Consider the following 23,365-nt stretch of genomic DNA (forward strand, 5'->3'; position numbering starts at 1 on the left):
CTTAGTGCAAACTGAAAATCTTTTTAGAAGCATATTTATATGGGCTATAAATAGTAAATTAAAGGGTCCTTACACTTGATGCGAGTTTGAGTTCATCCTATTGGTTGAGCCACTTGCATTTTACATGACCTTGGGGAGCAGGGATCAGAAACCTGTGGAGGGTAGATTCCTAAAAAAGATTTACCTACTTACTATTCAGCCTTGCAATCTTATAGCCTGAACTAAAATGGAAAAGAGATTTTTAAAAATCCAGATAATCACATGCTGGGTGAAGTCACACCAACAGAAAGGCTGTCATTGTGACCTGAACATCAATTAATGACAGCTCAGTGACAGGGTGATGCCGGGGAGGAATTAACACCAGCAGTCACTCCTGGATACTCCACCTGGGCTCCTCTTAGAAGAGGTGTTAACAAAACACATTAGAAGTTATTGACAGAAGCACAGTTAGGCAAGCCACTTTAAAATAATCAGGCCGTAAGTGATACAAGAAATTCAAATCTCCAGCTGCACCTTGAGAGGAGAAAGAGTAAGACTGGCATGGAAGGGTTTGGGGGAAAATTATTGAATGGGCATTATTGAGCTTGTGGCCTATTCTATGTTCAAGTAAAGTCACTTGAGGCAACTGTGGAAGTGGGATTGTAATGTAGGTCAGTCTGGCTCCAAAGCTAGGACTTTCTTCCTAGGTGGAGAGAATTTTATCTCAGAATCTCCAGGTGGTAAGGAATCGCCCATTGCAGAAAATACAGCGACCCTCTTATTAGGTCTTTTCTCATGAAGGCTCTACTGGTCTCCAGCCTACGAGTTTCATATTCATGAATAGGTCTGAACTCAATTCAAATTTACAGCACAAAACATATTAATATTATATCCCACAACTATAGGCAGTTTACTTGATGTCCTTTCATTTGTTTCCTGTGTGTGTGAAAACAAGAACAGTATTCCTCATTGCCAATCCATGCAGAGACTGGTTAAAAGAAACAGATGTATGGAAAGCTCTAGACACAATCAGAAGTTCTGAACATCTTCATTTTAAAATAAAGGTTTACCATTCCTTTCAGAAGAATCTGTCTTTAGCAATCATTTTAGTTCTAGAAGCACCAAATGAGCAATTGATTGGGCCAAGAAAAAGGTTCACCTGGGCAGTGAATCTCAAGCAGAGACAAGCATGGGCCCTGACAGGGACCTGCATGCCAAAAGCAATTGACTTTTTACAGATTTTGCAATCCAGTGTTCAACTTTATTTTTTTTTTTAGAGAGAGTGGAAGAGAGAGGGAAAGACAGAGAGAAACATCGATGTGAGAGAAACACATCATTGGTTGCCTCCTGCACATGCCCTGGCCAGGGCCAGGGCCGGGGAGAAGCCTGCAACTGAGGTATGTGCCCTTGACCGGAATCGAACCTGGGACCCTTCAGTTCACAGGCCAACATTCTATCCCCTGAGCCAAACCGGCTAGGGCCCAGTGCTTGACTTTAAAAGCAGGGGGCTCACAATGGCTGTGTTTTTCCTCCTAAAAGTGACAAGGCTTTAGTTTCTGCAAAATAGATTCACTATATCAATGCTTAAGTTTCTGCAGGACATCAGAAACAGAATCATATCTAAGAAATGGCAAGAGTCTCCACTTGCCAGTGATGGCCCTTGGCATCCACTTTCACTGTCACAGGACAGACAGAGCTCTGGGAGGCATGGCCCATGTCTGTCCTGTTCATCATTACATTTTGCCACCAGGCCTGGTATAGAACAGGTGCTTAGGAAATATTTGTTCAATGGGGAAAAAGTATTTTCTCAGGAAAGGCTACCAGACACAACAATGGACCTCCAGAGACCAAGATTTCTGAAGAAGATGTATTGAGTAAGAGATGTACTCTACTTTTCCCTAGGGTAAGAACAGCTTTCTTCAGGTAGTGAACTTTCTTTTTTGTGAAACATTTGCCTTGTTATATTTCATTCATCACCACCAGGAAAATGCCCACAGGTTATCAGAAAATATAATACTACATTTTTAGACATTAATAAATCATTCTAAGTTACTGATGGGCCACAATTAAAAGTTATACATGTCCTAAGTTCTTATGCTCATATTGGTAATGCTAGATCAGTTTTACACCTGTCTAGGGCTTGATTATGTTTATTAAAATAAGTTAAGATCTTTCACTTTTAGATTAGAAATGAAGCAATCACAATAACAAAAACCATTACATGCAGCAATTTCTAATTTACAAAGTATTTCCACATCCAGAACCTCACTTGCTTTTAATAACGCCCCTGTGAATGAGAGAGGGACGAAGGGAGAGGGAGAGACCCTCATTATACAGAGGCAGACCTGGAGCCCATACAGCTCATGCATCATGCCCCTAGTAAGTGAATAGTTGGGCATCTCAATGTGAAATGAGGACAGAAACACAGTTAAAGGCATTTAGAAGATGCTGGTTTATAAAACATAAACTTTAGTTTACTGCCTTTGCTTACCTAATGTACCCAACCGAGACACTACACAGAAATTACGTTAGTTACTAACAAGCATCATTCTCAAACCCTATCATCATCATTTTTGTTTCCTATAGAGCCACGGAGAAAAAATGTATGCCTTCCTGTATTGGATGATAGGTTTTTAAATTAGCTTTTATTCATTTAAAATACAAGCTGGCAAGAACTATCATGGAGAACAGGGAGGATTGGGAACAAAACAGAAGGGGTTATGTCTCTTTATAGGAGACTAAAATCCGCTTGGATTTGTAGAGAGACATATCTCATTCTTCTTCAAATCAGAATAGAACTAATACAGAATGTTCCAGATTGGAACACTTCCCAATTCTTTCTTTGACATTATCTTTTCTGAGATGTTTGCCTGCCTGCCTTCCCAGAGATCCAGTGAATCTACATGAAAACATGGCTTTGTATGCAATAACACAAAAGATTTTTTATGTTATGCTGATAGTTTACACCTAGTGGGATTCATTGAATTCTTTAGGGACACCACAACTTGAGGATTCACTGAAGTACCTACAAGAACATATTAGCTTTAAATAGTACTATTTACCCCGATTAATAACACTTTCTTTGGAAGGTGAGAGTAAAAGGTGCACACAAAACTATTTAGTAATCATCTTCAACTTCCCGCCAACAAATCTACCAATCTCCTTGCAACTGAACCATATACTTTGTCCCACTCCCATTAAATTAGATGAACTCTCTCTCAAAGGCCAAGCCATTCATTTGTACATTGTATCACTTCTCAAGTACTTTGTTCTTGGAATTACCCCTTCTATCTCCTCTACTAGATAACTCCTATTAGCATCCAACAGGGTATAACATCTGTTATTTTTAAAACCTTTTAATCCATATCTGCCTCCTCCTATTACTGTATTGCTTTGTTCTTTGTATAGTAAAATTCCTCAAAAAAGTGTCCATCCTGATGTCTTCTTACCCCATCCCCACTGTGTATTTTATTTTATTGCTTAAACAATGAGGAGATATTAATATACATATATATGTATATACATATAGAATATACATATATATGTGTGTAATATATGTATACATATATGTATGTATAACTTCATATGTAAAAGATAACAGAAAACCAGTTTTAATATAGCAAAAAGAATAAAACACAACAGGCACCTGTATTTCGCCACTCAGTTTAAGGTTAGAACATTTCTGGTAACTGTGACGTTTACTCTGTAACCTTCCAATCCTTTCCCTTACTCCCTAGCTTTACCGAATTATAATTAACATATAATTGTGTACGTTTAAGGTGTACAACATGATGATTTGGTATGCACATGTACTGTGAAACAATCATAATAAGGTTACTTACATCTCAGTCACCTCACATAGTTAGCTTTGTGTGAGTGTGTTGAGAAAATTTAAGGTCTTCTCTCCTGGCAACCTTCAAGCATGTGATACAGTAGTGTTAGCTTTAGTCGCCATACTGTACATTAGATCCCCAGAACTTGTTCACCTTGTAACTGGAAGTTTGTACCTTTGGCTGGCATCTCCCCATTTTCCCCACCCCCTAACAACCCTCAGTCTATTCTTGTGTCCATGAGTTCCGTTTTTATCTTTTTTTTTTTTTTTAGATTTCACATATGAGTGAGGTTATACCTTCTCTTTGAATTAACTTCACTCACTCAGGGTTCATCCCTGTTGTTGAAAATGGCAGGATTTCCTCCTTTTTTATGGCTGAGCAATATTCATACATATATATATATGTGTGTAATTTCATATGTAAAAGATAACAGAAACCCAGTTTTAATATGTAAGAACTTAAAAATATATCCAAGCCATTTTAAAAATATTTATGCAAATATGTTTAACATGAAAATTAAGAAATTTAGGAAGATAAAATTATTGTGTGAAGATTGATGGTAAGCCTTAAAGACAGTTAAATATAGAGGTAAATGAATGTAATTGTGGATATGAAACCAGATTAAGAATAGTTACTTAATATAATTAATTAAATCTAATCCTTAAGATTATAATAATAATGACAGTAAGTAAGAAGGAGTGTGGTGTGGAGGCCGAAACCGGTTTGGCTCAGTGGATAGAGCGTCGGCCTGCGGACTGAAAGGTCCCAGGTTCGATTCCGGTCAAGGGCATGTACCTGGGTTGCGGGCACATCCCCAGTGGGAGGTGTGCAGGAGGCAGCTGATCGATGTTTCTCTCTCATCGATGTTTCTAACTATCTATCTCTCTCCCTTCCTCTCTGTAAAAAATCAATAAAATATATTTAAAAAAAAAAGGAGTGTGGAGGATTACATATTACAAAGAGAAAAATAAAAGATATAAGTCTTGGATTTGACAGTTAAGCAAAATATAGTTTAAGAATGTTAAAAATACCTATAAGACTCCATAGGCAGCAAAATTGCAGAAATATGTCATAGGAATATCTTTACCAACACAGCTCCTAGGGCAATGGAGACTAAGGAGAAAATAAACAAATGGGACTACATCAAAATAAAAAGCTTCTGCACATCAAAAGAAACCATAAACAAAACAAGAAAGCCCACTGCATGGGAGAACATATTTGCCAATGTTATCTCTTATAAGGGTTTAATCTCCAACATTTACAGGGAACTCATACAACTTAACAAAAGGAAGATAAACAATTCAATCAAAAAATGGGCAAAGGACCTAAATAGACACTTTTCAAAAGAGGACATACAGAAAGCCAAGAGACATATGAAAACATGCTCAAAGTCACTAATCATCCGAGAGATGAAAATCAAAACAACAATGAGGTACCATCTCACACATGTCAGAATGGCTATCAACAAATCAACAAATGACAAGAGCTGGCGAGGAGGTGGAGAAAAAGGAACACTTGTGCACTGCTGGTGGGAATGCAGACTGGTGCAGCCACTGTGGAGAACAGTATGGAGTTTCCTCAAAAAGTTAAAAATGGAACTCCCTTTTGACCCAGTAATCCCACTTCTAGGACTATATCCCAAGAAACCAGAAACACCAATCAGAAAGGATATATGCATCCCTACGTTCATAGCAGCACAATTTACAATAGCTAAGATTTGGAAACAGCCTAAGTGCCCATCAGCAGATGAATGGATTAAAAAACTGTGGTATATCTACACAATGGAATACTATGCTGCTGTAAAAAAGAAGGAACTTTTTACTATTTGCAACAGCATGGATGGAACTGGAGAGCATTATGCTAAGCGAAATAAGCCAGTCAGAGAAAGATAAATATCACATGATCTCACTCATATGTGGGATATAATGATCAACATAAACTGATGAACAAAAACAGATCCAGAGATAAATGGCAGGGGAAGTCCGGGGGGAAGAGGGGGTTAGAGATCAACCAAAGGACTTGTACGCATACATATTAGCATAACCAATGGACACAGACACTGGGGCGGTGGGGGGGGGGAGGTCAAACGAGAAAAAAGGAGACATATGTAAAACTTTAGACAATTAAAAATGTTAAAAATAACCACTTATGGAATTAAAACATCATCTTCCATATCACTGGATAAAAATAAAAAAACACACAAGATATTATCCATAGGAATGAAAGAATACAAATTACTAAAAGGTAGCAAATCCTCTGAAAACATAAGATAATGATATAAGATCACACAGATCAGAGATTTCAATAAATGTGTTTTAATCCTTGTTGAAGGACAAATAATCTCCTTCATTAGCTAAAAGATAAGAATTTTATCTTATCATGCTACCTGTTATGCTAGTGCACAATTCTAATTTATTTTCTTCATGGTACTTATCACTAGTAGAATTACTGCATTTGTTTATTGTCTTATTCATACCTGTAATATCGGAGCTCAATAAATATGTGTCATATCAATCAGTGAAATATGAATAAATAAATGAATACTACAAATCTCAAAGACAGATTAAATATAAAAGTAAGCAAGAAGAAAGCAGAGATTACAATAAAAATATTATTTGAAAATAACAGCAAAATACTTTTAAAATATAGAGAAGATATTTTTGTTGTTGATAAGACAAAATCCATAATGAAATTTAAAAGTCACAAAACTGCCCTAACCGGTTTGGCTCAGTGGATAGAGCGTTGGCCTGCGGACCAAGGGGTCCCAGGTTCGATTCCGGTCAAGGGCATGTACCTTGGTTGCGGGCATATACCCAGTAGGGAGTGTGCAGGAGGCAGCTGATCGATGTTTCTCTCTCATCAATGTTTCTAACTCTCTATCTCTCTCCCTTCCTCTCTGTAAAAAATCAATAAAATATATTTTTTTAAAAAGAAATACAGGCAGAAATTACAGAATTACAATGAAGATGAGTGACTAATATACTTCTAATAATTTACTCTCTTGAATGTATATGTATGTATTTTATATGCATAAAAATAACTTTGTACCCAACGAAGTATTTTCTATGTAGGCATATATTGTTTAGTCAGAAAATAATCATTACTAAAAAGTACTTACTAGATTCCATTGGGAAAAAACCTTTGACAAGCTTTTTTGCTTAAAAGCTACTAGAAAACTAATTCGAGGAACTGAAATAAAAAATTGGAATAGATATAAATTTAGATGTAAAAAAATGTTAAGTTTAAGTATCTGGAAAACATTACTAAGTCTGGTCTAACATTTTTTGTGAATGTCAGAGTTATCTAATACCTTCTAAGTAATACAACCTCAAACAGGCAAATTACAGGAAGATCTCCTAAGCCTGAATGAGTGGCCAGAAAAACGGAAGAATGCTTTCAGAAGGCACCAGCACATTACAGTTCTATAGCCACATGTTAAATAATGGTAACTTTCCTGCACAAAACTGCTAAATGTGATTTCAGAATGCCGTGTGCATTGCCTATATGCTATGCCTTGAGAAACAAAGGAGAAAGAATGAAGGTAATGTTTACTGAGCAAATAGGTATTGTTCGGATATGTAATTGCATTTGATAATCAGTGCCTAAAAGTATGGCTGTGTTCATTCATTCATTTAACAGATACTTCCTGAGCACTTCCACTATTGCCAGGCATTGCTGTAAGCACTTGGAAGGACATACAACAAAATTGGGTGAAATATATTGTATAGCAGTAGATGGTGATAGGCACTATGAAGAAATAAGCAGAAAGTAGAGATGGAGACACAGTCTTAAATAAAGTTAGTCAGGAGAGGCTTTCCTGAGAAGATGGTCACCTGTAGGAGATGAGGGGAGGGTGTTCCCGGCCAGGACAACCAATACAAAGGCTCTGAGGCAGGAAGCAGTGAGGGTGGAACAGTGAACAGAAATGCGAGTATGACAGACAAGGCTATGGGGAGACCAGACTGAGTAGGGCCTTGAGGTTTGACTTGAACTTGAAAGTGATCTGCCTTGTGTTTGAAAAACAATTTCTGTGTCCTTTGCATAGTTGAGAATAGACTACTGTGAACGAAAAGGGGGCTCTATGGAAGCTATCCTCACATGGTGGGTAGCCATGCCCCAGACAAGCCCTGTCCATTGTTTCTGTGCACCTAGTTTCATACACCTTTGGAATGCTTCTTTTCAGACCCCTCAAGCAAAACCACCCTCTGGAGAGCACATACTGTTGTTAACTATCCTGTAATACAAACCCTGCCTTTGTTTCTTCTGCCTTCCTTACAACTCCCTCCTCAATTCCAAATGCATTAAGGATGCTGCAGACTGCTATTCTAGGAAGCATTTTTCTCAGTCTGTTGAGATCTTGCTTCCAGGTGTACCCTTTGTTTGGCTCTAATACATTTTTATAAAATTTCTCTACAGGTTTGGACACTGTTACATTGACACTGCTGAGCAGCAACAATGGAGGAGAGAGTTAGGAAGCTACTACAGGAATCCAAGAACGAGAAATGGTTGCTTAGACCTGGATGACAGTGAAAGAGGCAAGAAGTGATGGATTCTGGATGTATCTGAAGGTATAGAATTTGCTGATCAATTGGATGTAGGTATGAGAGACAAGAGGAGCCAGCATAACTCCAAAGATTCGGCATGAACAACTGGATATATTTTCAATATTTGCATTTTACAGGAAAGATAACTAGGTATTATTCCAAAGCGTATGGTCTTCCCACAATGTTTCATTACTTGAGGAAAAACGCAACTGAAATTATGTGCATAAAGCATTACCACACAGATTACAGACTTTTCATTTTACAAATGAAGGTTTAATAATTGGTAATATCACCCTGACTCATGGGATTTATTGTTCAACAATAAATTATTGACACATATGGTACAGGCTGGAAAGAGGATAGGAAATTTACAGATGACAGAATCATATCAGGTTATCTAGGGACACTTGGGTAGAGCTCCACATTCTTGAGGCTGATGGCATGATAAATTATCCATAGAATCTCCTTGGAAACCAATGTTTGACAGAAGGAGATGGAGAACAGACTTTCCTATGATGAGATAGGCAAACACCGTTTTGCTCTGGCTTCTTCATTTCAACTGTTTCAAATAGAAACTTGAAAAAGTAATTACAAAGATACTTCTAAGAGCTGTGTTTTGGACAGTCAGCATATATGTATACCTTTCCAATTAGTTTTCCATACTGTAAAGATTAACAGGCTCCAAGAAAGGTATTTAATTCCTTCAAGCTTTCTCTTTATATTGTTTCATATGTCCCTGCAATGTAAGTTGATGTTGTTGAGAGAAGATGTAATTCTTTTCCACTCCTCTTATTGGAAACATTACATTGGACTTACAGAATCAATCTATCTGGTGTTCTTTGTCTAGACCAGCGGTTCTCAACCTGTGGGTCGCGACCCCTTTGGCGGTCAAACGACCCTTTCACAGGGGTCGACTAAGACCATCCTGCATATCAGATATTTACATTACGATTCATAACAGTAGCAACATTACAGTTATGAAGTAGCAACAAAAATAATTTTATGGTTGGGTCACAACATGAGGAACTGTATTTAAAGGGCCAGAAGGTTGAGAACCACTGGTCTAGGCACATGAACATGCCATGAGATGGTAATTCCCAACAGTTAGTTCTCTTACACCTGCCCCCTCCCTGGACATCCCTATTTCAGTAAAAAGTACATCTCTCTATCTTCCCAGTCACCTTGACCCAGCTCCTTCCTGTCCTTCACCTCTATATCAGGACAGTGCCAATATCAAAAATACTAACTCCGCAGGATGCCTCATGTGTATAAGAACTCTCACTCCCAATGCTAACAGGCCAGAAACAGCTCTGGTCTGTCCCCACTGCACTTGATTGCCATGCTGGGGCCGGCTTCATTTTAAAGCCTGGCTCCCGTCATATCATGCTTTCAAAACCCTGTACTGGCTTCATGTTGCACTCTTCCACCTGCGTGTCAGAGCCCTCCACAGTGTGGCTCCAAGCTGCCTTTCCAGTCTTATCTCCTGGCACTTCCTTTTCAAGGTCACTCCAACTCTAGCAAAACCACTCTTCCCAGAACCTGCCTCTGTTTCAGAAGCTCAGGCCTTGACTCACACAGAAACGTTCCCTCTTGTCTATCAAAAGTTGACCTATCCTTCTGGTCCTGTCTCCAGTGGGGCTCATAAGAAGCTCCAGCTGTTGCCCCTGATCCTGTTATCCTCACCCAGTGTGCACAGTACTGAATGCAGCCTGCAGACCTGAGCCCCTTTCTTATCTTCAACACGTATTCCAAGCTCCTAGAAGGTGACAAGTGTGCTTTGCTCATCTCGCAGTCGCCCATGGTGGAGGGATGGTGCCTCACACAAAGTCAAGTTCAGGGATTATCAGTGCCCCGGAGTGTTAAAGAGTGGAGATGTCTTAAACCAGGCTGTTTTTAAACTTGACCATTAAAAGCCATGAACATTTCCCTTTCACTTCATAACAGGATATCAGTGGAGACAAACGGATATAACCGTATCTTCCCGGCCTCTTCAGTGTTCTTCCTACTCTTCTGTATAAATAGAGTTTACATTATGGTGATTAAAAGTCCCCTGTAAAATGGTGTCATGGGGCCATATCTGGGAAGGGAGGATCAGTGCTAATCTGTTCCTTACTCACTATTGACTAAGGGGAACATGAGATGATATGTTTGGATCAGAGACAGAAAGGAAATGGAGTTTTCAAGGGAGAAGAAAAAAATTACAAAAGAAAAACCTGTTTCACAAAATGCAGTCTGTGGAAAATCTTTCAGCTGAATGTCAAGATTAAGAAAAATCAATAAAACCTTTGAAACCAGAACTATGTGAAAGGCTTTTTTAGGCTTGATGGCAAAAATACAAAGCTATGGCTTCAAAAAAGTAAAATCTTCCAGTAACTGCAAAAGCAGTTCTTCAATATTCAGGAGACTCCATGGCCCCCAAACATGTTCAGCACAAATTGCTTATTACAGAGACAGGGCCAGTCCAGATTCAAAGGGCCAGCGTTTTCAAAGGGACTTTCACCAAGGCTGTAATTAGTTGTTCTGGCAAAACTGCACACACATCTAATTGCACATACAATTGGCTAATTGTATCTTCAAAATAAAGGGTAAAGGGTTAATTGTATCCACATCTGGCCACAAAGAAAGAGACTGTCCTTTGAAAATATGACACTCCACTTAGATGACAATTTGCATTAAACAACCATCCCTATTACTACTAATAATTATAATAATACCACATGCTTACAAATTAATAAATACCTTTCATCGTGATCCTAAAAACACTTCACAAACATTAATTAATCTCACAATACTCCTACACGGTATGAAAAGCGATTATCCCAACGGTGTCAATGAGGAAATACAGGCAAGTTAGGTAACTGTGGAAAGCCACTGAGGGAACTGAAGCTCCCAGCCCCCAGCTCTGTACACTGGCCCCGGTCACCAGGGAGGTTCAGTGGGGAGTCTGGTTCACGGAATCAGCGAAAATGAGCCTAAAACCAATGCAAAACTCAGTCATCAAAATTTCCAAAGAGTCAAAACTGGCCTGGGATTCAGAGACTACCTTGACTTCTTTCATTCAAAGAAACATACAGTGCATCAAGGATGGCGCTAACAAGTAGAACATTTTGGTCCTTGGTTTAATTTTATGATCAAATATTTCAGATCATTTTAAAAAAGTACAGGTCACTACAACCCTAGCAAAACCAACCACTCTTCCCAGAACCTGCCTCCATTTCAACAGCTCAGGCCTTGACTTACACAAAATGCATCCCCAATGATTGGTTCTTTCAAAAATATGTAAGAAGAAGAAGTCTCTGTAAGAGATGGGTGCTTGGGATGTTCTGGCTACAGCAGCTCTGAGAAGAGGACATAGGGCACGAGGTAAGGGACTGAAATGTAGTAAAAGTAATGTTACCTCAATTCAAATCGCCAGTCAGGAGCATCCAATTTATACCAGCCCAGAATAGCTAACTTAACACAAATAAATTCCTTATAAATACACACGTACTATGTCATTAGTACTCGTGTAACCTTAATACCTTCTTTAAGAATGAAATATGAGGGTTCATTTCTAACAACAAAAAAATACACGTTTCAAAGACTGATTTATTTATTTTTAATAATTAAAGCAAATGTTCTCGTATCCACACCAGAAATGTTTGGATGATTTTCTTATTTATCAGAACTGATGATAAATTCTCTATGCAGATATTTATAAAGATGTGGAGAGATGAAAATGCTCCCTCGATTCAATTCCCTTTTCCATGAAGACACATGCTGGAACACCAAGGTGAGCAAGACAGTGCCTGCTTTCACAGACGCAGGTCTATGCATTTCCTCATCATCACCCAAACCCTACCAAAGCTCTTCCTACCAGGGTTTTGAAGCAATATCCAATAGAAGAATAGAGAAAGTCAGGGACAAGGAAAACAGAAACCAAATATGCTGGAACTAAGAATCAGTATGACTGTTTCTACACTTCAAAGTTGGCTCAAAGTTACTGATCACCCAGAGCAATAAAAGACAGACACACATCTTACAAAAGAAAGAAAGTGGGGAAAGAGAGAGAATGAGATACTGGAATATAGAACTAAGTTTTTAAGAATGCCTACTAGAGGTAAAAATCAATATAGTGTTGGAGGGCCTAAAACGGAGAACTGACTTCCGCCCCAGTCGGGGGAGGTGGGGGAAAAGTCACTTCCGGGCTGGGCTTGAAGGTCAGGGCTGAGCCCCATCCTGGCTGCTGCAGAAAGGGCATTCCACACTCAATACAGGAGGCAGGTTTGGGAAGTGGAGGTAGATTCGAGCCCCAAGTACAAGCTGGAATGCAGTCCTAGACGGGCCTGGCAAGAACTCCAGCCCCACTGGCAAATGCCATGCTAAAGTACAGGTAACACAAGATGTTTGAGGGGGGAGGGGAAAGTGGGAATACAACTTTTTCTTCCTTTTTTCTTCTTCTAAGTATAAACCCTTGACACCATGTAAAGAATGGACCAGGAAGGCAAAAGTCAGGAGGAAGAAAGATCTCCGGAAGCTCTGTCATAAATCAGATGAGGGATGATAAGGGCTCATCGCTGGCCCTGCCATAGCAGAGGTAAAGGAAAGGACAAACAAGAGATTCTGACAGGACTCGGTGAATAATTAAATGTCAGGAAAAGATGAGTCAAGCATGACTGGAGCCCCTAAATCTACCTGACCGTGGATACCCAGAGGGTGGATATGGCATGTTTTTCTACCGTTTTATTAGGGCCAATGTCAATAAAATTAACATATACCTGTGTGTCGTACTATTTTCCACCAGTGAAAAGTATGCAATATTGTTCTTAAAAATCTTTAAAATAAAAATGGAATGTGCTGTCAACCATGGTATGAGACTGGTTATGTTTCTAGCTCAGGTTTCAGCATTTTCCTTTTCTCCTTATTTACATTTATAAAAAAGAAAGGGAGCTTTAATTCTGTTTCCAGAGATGGATATGATTTGCACTCTCTAAGTGTCTTCGCATCCTCCTCCCACATGGCCGGGGATAATGCAAAACTATGATCAAAAGTAAATGCTTAAAAACTACTTGCTGAATGAACACATTTAAAAATTAAAGTCAAATAGACATCGCCTGTTCCCCAAAGCTGTGGACAGTGATTGCTGTTAGTATCTGACTGTTAAACACAGGTGTGTAGGGAATTTCTGCTGTTCATTAAATGACAATTTTAAAATGTCATCAGGAAAACTGTATATCCCAAAAAATTTACTCTTATCACCCAGTGTGTTGCTATGAAAAACTGCTTGCTGCTCCACCAAAGCCAAGTCCTCATTAGTGCTGTTGCTAAAAATTGCTATAGATAGAACAGGAAAATGTTTGGGAGACACTGCCATGCTCTTAGGTCTCCGTAGAAAGTGGCATGACTGTATGGTCAATATAATACAATTAGAATGTTACCCTTTACAATAGTGGTCCACCTCTGTGTTTTGAAGGAAAACCACTGATTTTTATCTATCCTAATTAAAAATATTGTCAGTGACCTCCTAACACATGCAAAATAGAGGTCAAGCTTTTAGATTTGATATTCAGCTCCCAGATGATCCGGACCAATTGACTTCTAGTCACAATTCCCTCTAGGCTGGTCGTGATGCCTGCAGAGTGAGGGTCGGTACCACGGATTGTGCAAGGGCGGAGCAGGAGGAGGAGGAGCCCTGGGAGGCGAGGGTTCAGGGAGGCTTCATGGGCTAGAAGGAAGGCAGGGTGGAGGGCAAGACAGGTCAGGGGCTATATCCTTTCCTTCCTAGATCAAAGCCTTAGTGGCAAGCCCTCAGCCTTGCACGTGTGAGCCTGTGTGTGTACACACAGAGGTCAGCGGGAGGGGTCCCTGGGGGTAGACCTAACTGCTGTGAGCTCAGAACCAGGGGCTCTGGGAAGCCCTAGGCAGAGCTGTGGCCCCGATTCTGACTCAGTGACTTGGCAGTTAAGTGTCTGATTGAGTCCAGTACATCTGAAGTCAGGTTTGAGCCACATGTTAGCTAAGTGACCTGGAGAAGTCATTTCATGTTTCTGAGTGGGAAAAGCTGAATGATATATGTGCATACACTGCACTTAGCACAGTACCTAAGCATAGGAGAAGAGAAATAAATAATATTTGTTATTACTTCATGTCAGATCCAGAACACCAGAGATCTGGGAACCAGGCTTCTAACCTCATTTATCCTTAATTAACCAACCAGCAACTATCAAAAACCCCTTTGGTTCCTAAAACACTGGGATGGAAACTCAAAGGAAGAATTCAAGTGAAAATATTATGAACTTGATAACAGGTTTTTATAGGTTTTCCCCCGAAAAAAAGATGGCAGTGGTAAATGGCAAAGGAACTCTTGTTCTACCACTTAACAAATGTTTTAATTGATTTGAGAGAGAGAAGGGAGAGGGGGAGAGAGAAACATCCATGTGAGAGCAAAGCATCGACCTGAGTTTTCATGTGTCTTTTTGTCCTGAACTACTAGACTGATGACACACTTGAGGGTAAAAAGAATTCATTCATCTCATTGGCACTGAGTACATCATTATGGAAACAGTGGGAATGCTATAAATATTTTCTGAATAGTCTTATAAGACCTTATATCTCATTAAAATAATTGCATCTTAAAGGAAATCCTATTGTAATGTTAACAAATGTAAATTAACTTTTAGTTCTAAATATTTTTTTATTTGAATTATAAGTGCAAAAAGAGAACAATTATTTGCCCTAACTTGAATTGTTGTAAGATTACACATTGCACATCACTGGGCTTTTCCCTTGTCCCTTAGTTATAGCTGTGTGTGTGGCCATGAGCCTCCCTGAGAGCATTTCCCAGCCATCCTTGTTGCTAGAGGTAGCCGATGAGATGTAAGTGAAAGCTGGATAGAGCATTTAGAAAAGTTATTTAAAGTCTTCTCCTGAGGTTGGAGATACAGCAGCCATGTTGTAACCCACACAATGGAATGTGGCTGGGCTGTGGACAGGAGGGAGACCTTGCCTTTGATGGCAGCATGGATGGACCTGGAGAGGATTGTGCTGGATGGGGTGGACCAGTCGGGGGGAGAGGTGCCATGTGATTTTGCTTATGTGTAAAGTCTAATGAATGGAATAAACTAACAAACAAAATAGAAACAGACTCACAGTTGTCAGAAGGGAGGGGTAAGGAGAGCTGGGTGAAAAAGGTGAAGGGATTAAACAAAACAAAGCAAAATGACATACAACAGTATGGTGATTACCAGTATGGTGAATTCGTGCACCAGTGGGGTCCCTTGGCCTGGCCTGTGGGATCAGGCAAAACTGGCTTTCCAGCATCCCCTGTGGGGTCCCAGATTGGGAGAGGGCACAGGCCAGGCTGAGGGACCCCACTGGTGCATGGTTGGGGCTGGGAGGGAAGTGGGAGATTGGCCAGCCGTGAGGGACCACAGGAGGGTTCCAGGGCATGTCCAGCCCATCTCACTCAGTCCCCATCAGCTGGACCCCAGCAGCAAGCTAACCTATCGGTCGCAGTGTCTGCCCCCTGGTGGTCAGTGCACATCATAGACTGGTTGACCGGTCGACTGTCTGCCCCTGGTGGTCAGTGCACGTCATAGTGAGCAGTTGAGTGGCCTTACCATACCATTAGCATATTACACTTTGATTGGTTGAAGAGAAGACCGGATGACCAGGCACTTAGCATATTAGGCTTTTATTATATAGGATGTAACCCCAATAAATTCACTAAAAAACAACAATACATATTCCCTTAAGAGCCTCTATCTCCTGACATGCAGCTACAGGGCCCAAAGATAGCATCACAGGCAACTGCTGGGCCAGCCAATATCACAACAGGCAGCGACCTGGCCGAGAGAGGGAAGGGAAATGACAATCTTTCACCTGGAGAGCAGTGTTCATTAGGGAAGTCACTTTCAGCTACCTGCCCCCCACAATTACAAAGCACACAGGAAGTGCACCTTCTCTCTGACTTCCCTTTTTTAAAGATCTTTAATCTGTAATTATGCTGCTAGAGATTTCATACTAAATGAACCAAAAGTAGAGGTGGGTGAGAAACAGAATCCCAACTCTGCCACAGGTGTCCTCGTAGCTTCCAGAATCAGTATTGCTGCTTTATGAGAGAGCATTTTCTTTTTTTTAAAAAAAGAAGTAGGTGAGATGAGAATAGTGTGCCTCTTCCCATCTCCCCCGAAATATGGGGGTAAATGAGGACACATACTTGAAGCACTTGAGCTTCAAGTAATTGCACCTGTGTTACAATATCTCTGATGCTGGGCTGGGGTAGGATGACCAGCAAACAGCAAGTGCAGGAGGGCCAAGAATAGAATTTACCTGACTCGGGAGTTCTTTAAGCTCATAAGAGAGCCGACTTATGGTCATGTTTGCCAGATCCAATATAGATTATTTTTAAGTCTAAATATGACCCAGATATTACATGGGACAAACTTACACTAAAAAATTATCTGCTGTTTATTTGAAGTTCAATTTTAACTGGGCATCCAGTATTTTTTTTTTTTTTGCTAAATCTGGCAGACCTAGTTATAGTGGTACCCCTAAGGGGAAAAAGTTGGCTTAATTAATCACCTATTTAACCTATTTATGGAATTTTGATTTCTTGTATGTAATAGGAAATGTTTTAGCTACAAATGAAGGAATTATGAAGCATAACAGTATGAAAATGTGAGCATATGTGACCAGTAAATTATAAAAACATTCCCAACAATATTAGGAATCTCATCTTTTAAAAACTGTCCCCTGATTATTTTTATTTTTGTGTTAATCATCACCCGTGGATATTTTTCCATTGATTTGTATTTTATTTTGTTTTATTTTTAGAGAGAGTGGAAGGAGGGGGAGAGAAAGAGAAAGACACATCGACTGGTTGCCTCCCACACTGGAGCCAGGGAAAAAGCCTGAAACTGAGATACATGCCTTGACCGGAATCAAACCCAAGACCCTTCAGTCCCAAGGCTGATGCTATATCCACTGAGCCAAACAGGCGAGGGCTAAACTGTGCCCTGTTTAAAACAGGGGTGAGGTAGCACTCCTAATTAATAAGACAGGATATTATTACTACTATCAGAAAGAGTAAAAATGTTCATTGACAATTAAGTACTATAAACTCAAAGACAAGTATTTCTAAAAAACACATAGCCCACAAGAATGTACAGTGGGGCCTTGACTTACGAGTGTCCCGACTAACGAGTTTTTCGAGATACTAGCCGTCTCTCGGCCGATTTTTTGCTTTGAGTTGCGAGCTAAAATTCGGGTTACGAGCCAGCTTCAGATACCCCACCGCTAGTTGGCGCAGCGAACGTCACAGTGAACACAACATCAGTGTCTCACTCGTTCACTTTTTGATTTGACATACGAGTAATTTGAGTTACAAGCTCCATCATGGAACGAATTAAACTCGTAAGTCAAGGCCCCACTGTAGAGGCAAAACAAGCCAACCAACAAAAACATAAAACAACACGACCTTTTCTAAAGGGATAGCGTTTAGAAAAATAAAATGTTAAAGCATAGTTTCATGATAAATGACAGAGAAGACAAGCTCTCCCGCCCCAAAAATTTTTTTCATGTTCATGGAGTTCTTACTAAAATGTCCTCAATGAACTGCCGGAAACAAGAGGGCCATGTTTGGAATCCAGGGCAAAGGTGAAAAGACCACTGGCCAAACCTGCAGCATTTACACACACTACGGCATTGCACCTATTTTGTATGCACTTTCAGCTCACTTTTATTACTTCCAGACCTCTCTCCTCATCAAGGCGCAGATATAAACAGGGAGCTATTTCTAGGGTAGATAGCAAATGCCCTGTCTGCTGGCGAGATCCAGACCTCCACCTTGCATGCATATCAGCTGGAGAAAAGAGAGCCCTTATTCATCAAATTTAAAAGCGCTCTCATTTCATGCTAATTGTATGGTCCTTTGCATGATATACAAAAGATTGCCTAAGATGAAAGGCTTTAAAAAGAAAACTACCAGCCTGGGAGGGTTTTTTATTTTGGGGGTTTTTTTTTGGAACAAGATTAACTTATCACTTATTCAGAGAAAGTAAATGACTAATTCAAGTATTACATTTATCTTCACAAAATGACCTTTACAGGTTTTATTATTATCTAAGTCTATTCAACTGCCGCTCTCTGCCTAACATAATGTGACTTCCTTCTACTTATTTCAGTGCTTTCAGACCCTGTAGGTTGGTGTCAAACAGTTCAAACATTAAAGAATTTAAAATAAAGTACACATATATTGTATATGATTTATTTTCACACAAAAAATACTTAAACCTCCCTGGGAAAGAGAGGCTGATTATGAATAAATACTTGCTTCCTAGCTCCAACATGTAGATTCTGATTCGGCAGGTTTTGTATAAAAGAACAAAATCAAAAACTCATTTTTGGTTATGAATATTATCTGTAATATAGTGACAAAATATTATTCAAGGGTTGTCAATAAGAAAGGCCATGATAATTTATAACACACCATAATTTATGGTAGATGGAAACATGAATTGAGTCTTTGAAAACCTGAATTATTTAGATTTATGCCACTATAAGTATCAACTGATTGTTAACCATGTAAGAGCCACCAGGGAAGAGGTGGAAATGAGAGAAGCAGTAGGTGCGGCTCCATCACTTGGGCGGCACAAGCACAAAGCAGCATTTTCCCTCCCAGGATTATCAGCCACTGAATCAGGGTTGGCGAATCCAAAGAACAGCCACTCCGCCTGTAGCCCTTGAAGGGAGCCGCGGAACTGGGCTTCCCAGACCTCCAAAAGGACTGACTGTTCAAATATACTGTTAAAAACTAAAGTTTGCATACTGAGGTGCCTGTTTTTTAACCTATTAGATCGGCATTGTCCAATAAAAATATAAGGTGAACCACACATGTGATTTTAAATTTTCTGGTAGCTATCGTAAGAAAGTGAAATTAATTTTATATTCTTTTTATTAATGTAGTCTATCCAGAATATTTTCATGGTGACATGTAACCAACAAAAAGTATTGAGATATTTCATAATTTTTGTAAATACCAAGTCTTTGAAACCCAGTGTGTATATTTACAGCACATCTGAATTCAGACGGGTGACATATCAAGTGTTCAAGAGGTACATGTTAGACAGTACAATTAGAATTTCACAAACTAAAAACTCCTTGTTCTTAATTACTACCTAACATTTTCCTGCGAGACAAATCCCAAGCCACTATGGAGGTTACTTGTTCCTTGTGTTAATGAACACAGTAAAAACACAAGAAGAGCTATACCACTGAAAACAGGGCTTGGATCCTAAGAAGGTCATGCTTAACTTTTATTAATAACAAGTATTTACATACTAAACTACTTGTCTTCCCTGGGCACACTGCTGATCCTATCTCAAATTTCAGGAGTCTTAGTTTTCCTCTGAGGATTTAGTTATCAGCCACTTCACACAAGATTCAGCGCAATATTCACATCTTTACCACTTGCTATTTGAGTAATAGTGTTCCAAAGTAGTAAATTATCTAATTCTTAAATCCAAACTGGTTTATGAGCAATTGGTAAGAATCATAAGTTTCCTCATGAAAAGAGTTCCAAAAAATCAAGAAGAGAATAACTAAAGACAAATTAGTACCAAAACCACACTAAATTCCAGCTAGTAAGCTCTTTGGCCCTTAATGACACGACAAAAGACAGCTTAAGGGCTCCATGCTAAAGTGAAACCCAACAAACCATTTTAAAGAGCTGAGCAGGAATGATCACTAATAGAAAATAAGTGACAGAGAGGTGCCAGTATTTAATCCTCAAATCTGAATATACAACATTTAAAAGAAAAAAATTTTTCTTTCCTTCTCTCTCAGCACCTGGGAAAAAGAAAGCCCTAAATTGAACCCTCTGCCTGACAGGTCTCAGTAACTCTCATCTGAGCATAATTCCTAACTGATTTAATCCCTTCAACTGTACTTTGGCATGACTTCCAAGCCATCAATCATAATTTCCTTCCAATTTAAAAAACACACACTAACACTTATTGACTGTCCAGTATATGTCAGGCACTATTATGTATATTGACATAAATATTACATACTGGCTCATTTAATTCTTACAGGTTAGTACCATTCCCATTTTATTGCAAAAAGACATGAAGAGGCTGAGAACTTTATCAAAGGCACCAAAGGTACCTGGCAAAGCCAAGATCCGAACCCTGAGTCTGTCTGCTGACCAAGTTCACGTTCTGGCCGCCATCCATGCTACTGCAGGGTTCTGTGAATTCACTCGTGTGAGGACTCATTACTCCCAGGACCATGTCTCTCTAACTTAGGGCCTCCACACTGATGTCTAAGATCCAACAGGTAAACCCTCTAAAAAGTATATCGAGAGCATGAAAATGACAAGTGGTGTAGGAGGAGCCCTTGAAGTGGTTGATGTGGCTGGTGGTGTGAGGTACAGACACACCTGAGGTGCTGCTCGCTGCCTGACAGCAGCTGGGCAGGGCAAGGGTTTGGAAAGGAAGCCCCTTCCACCCTGCCCTCCAGTCAACAAGGACCCTGAAGAAGGCACACTAGATGGGAGGTCAGTGTGTGAGCCCGAGGTACGGGAGAAAGAGGTGGGGTAAGGTGCCCAAGGTCACATATTCTCACAATTAAAAACTTATGTATAATTTTATCAAAGGTGACTTTTTTAAAGAAAGAGGGGAAAAAATTATTTATCCCTTAAATTAAAAAGCACATTTTAAGTATAGACTTATTTTATGTAAGTACTACATAAGTATGTAAACATTTTAACTCCTCTACACAGTGAATCGCTTTCCTCTACACAGTGAATATGAAGCAGCTAACAAGACAATTCACAATAAATTTAAAAATCTTGTCAGGAAAAATATGGGGAAAAAATGCATGTCTTTTTGCAATAAAATGGGAATGGTACATGATAAGAGGAAAATAAAGTATGCAGATACATAGTTTATAGGGTCCAAATAATTACTAAAATAGAGCTAATTTAGTAATTATTTAGTAAAATTTAGGTCTGAGCATCCTCCTGCCAGAGGAAATTGAAAAAAATGATTTGATAGACATTCACAATGGCCATAAGAAAAAGAATATTATCACTTCAGTAGAGACAAAAATATTTTCTGTGAGTATAAAGGCAATATGAAATCAGAAGACCTAACTAGGACTTCACACAGGAGAAACTATGTAATGGAGTAGACGATGTCTTGGTAAAAATTCATAATAAATGTCACAGTGTATTCCACACAATAGTTTCTCACAGCGTTACTCAATCAAGCTGAAAACAGTTCAGGGAAGGCAATCTGTGCAGGAGGAAGACAATGAGATCGAGAGATACAGCTCTCTGCTGGGCTGGCTTCATCCAGTAATAAATCCCAGAATACTGAGATGAACAAACACAGAATGTCCTTCAATTATTCTCCAACTGAAACCAACTTAAGTGGGCTTATGCAACAGTTTACTGACTCTTTGCAGTTCAGAGATTCTGAGACGTCTGCAGGGGCTTTTGGTTATTATGTAAATGGTACTTCAGTCCACTACACTGTGCTCTTAGGTATAGTATATGCCCGTCTTTTCTCTTTCTCCTAGTGGCATAAAAAGGCAGGGGAAACGTGGGTTGCTATTACTTAATAAAGACCATGGCTTTTAGCTTTTACATTAGGAAGTTCTAGTACATACATGTTCTACTATATAACTGCTGTTAGACAAAATTTATGAATTCACACCCATAATGAGTTCTTAACTAATTTAAAAGGCAACGTGTAAAAGGCATGTTTCTAAGAATATGACATCCCCAAAGTGGATATTAAACAGTCCTTGAATGGGTGGAAATTAATGCCAATTATTGAACAGGGTAAGAAGAACACAGAAATCCATAAAAAAAGCGAACAAAAAACAGAGCTAGCAGGAGGAATGGGGCCTGCTAGCTCTGGAAAGAAATGTAAAATCTATGTCAATTCAACTGAGCTTAACTGAAGTATAATTTTTTTTCTGTGTATTCACATTGGTGTACTCCATTGAGCATATTCACAAAAAGGGTCCTCAGTAAGGTACAAAGTGGAATATTCAGCAAATGCCTCTCAGTCCAAACCCAACTGCACGCTGCTTTTGCACTGCATAGAGTCAGATGAAATTTATCCTTCGAAAAGAATATCTGGTTGTGTGAAGACAACATAAACGTGATTGTGCTTTAATTTTAAACTCTCTATAGTCGCAAGAAGTTAGGGCTGGTAACATGATCCAAAGGAGGAAAAAATAAGGACCATTTGCTACTAATTAAAAAACAGGGGATTAGAAAAAGATGGCTGTGGGAAATAGGGAACAGTTGTTCTCCCAACATGGACCTCTCACCCTGCTGGGTTTGTGGTTTTTAAAATGACAAAAGTGAAAGCTGGAAATATGACAAGGAAATGACTACCAAAACATAAACAGAATATTCCATATGGTTTTTCAAATAATGGTTTCTAAATTGGAGCTAGAACACTAAATTTGTGAAGCAAGAAGCTAGTATTTCCACATTACGGTTCCTCCTAAACATATAGAATAAACACACACATTAGGTCTGATGTAGCTCCATGAAGGAGTAACAAGGTTCCAGTTCTGATTCTAATTGCAATCAATTGCAATGAATCAACAGATGAGGTAGGCGGTGAAAGTGATATAACTTCAACAAACTCGGATTGCTAAAGTTAAATAAATATCATCGTGGTGACTTTACGCTACCTAGCTTCATCAAGCAGAGCTGCAGAGCAGCAGGTTAGCAGGTTTCTGGCAAGAAATAATTGGTGCTGAGCAACAGACTGTGTACACGAGCAAGAAACATTGCGTAAAACTCACATTACTGGCTTACCCACACCATATGTGCATTTTGGATGGGAACAGGGGCAGCTCTCATACACCTCACATATTTTGGCCTCACAGACTGGAATGAATGAACATTATGTTTCACTGTGCTAGTTAACCCCAATGGAAGCCAGAAAAATACCAGAATTATGACCTTTCAATTATATATTTTTTTCCAGCAAAACTGAAATTAGG

General features: G+C 39.3%; 1 protein-coding gene and 1 long non-coding RNA gene across 13 annotated transcripts in view; one reads left to right on the plus strand and one right to left on the minus strand.

The window, feature by feature from the left end:
• Window positions 1–15,482, plus strand: part of LOC106727775 — a 33,959-nt gene extending 18,477 nt beyond the window's left edge. Inside the window, exons 4-6 of the long non-coding RNA XR_001364024.1 lie at window positions 8,229–8,380; window positions 12,047–12,128; window positions 12,801–15,482. This is a non-coding gene — a long non-coding RNA (uncharacterized LOC106727775). The remainder of the gene's footprint in view (window positions 1–8,228; window positions 8,381–12,046; window positions 12,129–12,800) is intronic.
• Window positions 1–23,365, minus strand: part of UMAD1 (UBAP1-MVB12-associated (UMA) domain containing 1) — a 187,547-nt gene that overhangs the window by 26,462 nt on the left and 137,720 nt on the right. The gene's annotated exons all lie outside the window — the stretch shown is intronic.

This window comes from Myotis brandtii, unplaced genomic scaffold (genome assembly GCF_000412655.1).
Source record: "Myotis brandtii unplaced genomic scaffold, ASM41265v1 scaffold48, whole genome shotgun sequence".
Lineage (NCBI taxonomy): Eukaryota > Metazoa > Chordata > Mammalia > Chiroptera > Vespertilionidae > Myotis > Myotis brandtii.